Raw genomic sequence first — 2,112 nt, forward strand, 5'->3', positions numbered from 1 at the left:
CTGAGCCATTATTTGTTATTTCCCATGGGTGCCTAGAAGGATTTGTGACCCTTCAAGACTACAGTCCTGGGAGGGGAGATGCCATGAGCAGTGGTGGGAGGTCAAGAATGCCACACCTTCAATCCAAATGAAGACTTGGTGCCAGAGTAGAGGCAGTTCCTCCTGCCTGAAGGGAAACCAAAACTATTATAGAGTGTCCAAAGGAGCTGCACAAGGATGATGAAGGATCTGGAGGGAAAGCCATATGAGGAGCAGCTGAGGTCACTTGGTTTGTTCAGAATGGAGGAGACTGAGGGGAGAAACTGTCAGGATCTGCAGCTTCCTTCTGAGGGAGGTGGAGGGGCAGTCACTGATCTCTGTGTATGACCAGGGACAGGGGCTGAGGGAACATCTGGAGCTGTGTTGTGATGTTTTAGGTTGGACATTAGGAAAAGGTTCTTCCCCCCAGAGGGTGGTTGGGCACTAAACAAGCTCCCCACGGCAGTGGTCACAGTCCCAAGGCTGCCAGAGCTCAAGGAGCATTTAGACAACAATCTAAGGCACATGATGGGATTGTTGGGGTGTCCTGTGCAGGGGCAGGACTTGGACTCAGTGATCCTTGTGGGTCTCTTCTAACTCAGGTGATTCCATGAGGTTCACTCAGATCATGAAGAAGCATCAAGTGCCTGTTGTGAGTTCAGCAGCCAAAGTGAAACAGAGCTCGCCCCAACCGCAGCTCTTACTCAATCAGATCTGCTCGAGCCATGGTGAGGGGCAGGTCCTGTGTCTGACCCAGGGCACAGCAAACAGGATGTGACCTGTCACAGAGCAGGGTGACCTCAGTGGACGGGGAACTGGCCCCACATGAGGGGGGCTCAGCCAGAGGAGGCTGTGACCTCCAGGGCCGAACATGGAGAGTTTTCCTTTCCTGCAGGATTCAAAGTTCCAACCCAACACCTTTGTGCAGGAGACAAACATCCCAAGAGGAGCAAAGCTACCTCTTGTCTGGGCATCCCTGGCCTGGAGCTGGCTCCTGAGGGGTCAGGCAAGGCAAGCAGGTGCTGCTGGCAGCGCGGGATTGGGAGGGGGATGCTCTGCCAAGCCCTCACCAAAATGGAGTCACCTGGTGATCACTCAGTGTGGGCTTGGGTGTGACGAGCCCGAAATAACCATCACAGCTCTGCAACACATTGTGCAAATTCTCAACCAGATTTAAAAGAAAACACACCCGAGTTCCTGCCTGCACTTGGTGAAAGAAGGAGCCCTCCACTGAAAGCCGCACTCAGAGCCAACACTGACACTTGATTAGTGTCTGCTAAAAATAGTTCCCTGTGTGGGTGGAAGGAGAGCTCATGAGCACAAACACGAGAGGACAGGCAGGCATGGGGGGGCTTCAGCTGGAGCAGCAGGTCAGCAGCAGTGGGTCACTGGGTCCATGGTATGGACAGGGACACCTTCACTAGACCAGGTTGCTCCCAGCCCCATCCAAGCTGGCCTTGAATGCTTCCAGGGATAGGATATCCACGTGTCACTTACTCTGGGGGGCAAAGCATCTCCTCTCCCCCAGCATTGTTGGTGTCTGCCTTCAGGTAACATGCGACAGGACAGGAGGAAACAATTGTGCCGGGGAGGTTTAGAATGCATGTTAAGGAAAATTTCTTCACTGAAAGGATGCCCAGACATTGGAACAGGCAGCCCAGAGCAGTGGTGGAGTTGCCATTTTTCCTTAGCAGATCCCTCTTTTGCCTCAGATCCATGCTTTCCCCAATAGAGCCACGTTTTTACTCAGATCTGCACAACCCAGTCTGTCTGAATTCGAGAAGGGTTCGGATAAGGCTCTTGGGCACATGGTGGGATTTGTGTCCTGTGCATGGCCAGGAGCTGGACTCAATGATCCTGATGGGTCCCTTCAACATATTCTATGGGTCAATTCAGCATATTCTATGTTTCTGTGATTATTTTGCTTCAGCAAACCAGCCCTATGCCTATTCCAGCAGCTCCCACTGGTCAACTGCTCCTGCCGGTGGCAAACATGGAGCCATCACCTTCCTTCCCATCCCATGGACTTCTCCTGCCACTGGAATACATGGAGCCATCCTCTCTCATCCCACACTGCACCTGCTTGAGGCAGCC

The sequence above is a fragment of the Melospiza georgiana genome, chromosome 17 (genome assembly GCF_028018845.1).
Source record: "Melospiza georgiana isolate bMelGeo1 chromosome 17, bMelGeo1.pri, whole genome shotgun sequence".
In the NCBI taxonomy this organism is placed as follows: Eukaryota; Metazoa; Chordata; class Aves; order Passeriformes; family Passerellidae; genus Melospiza; species Melospiza georgiana.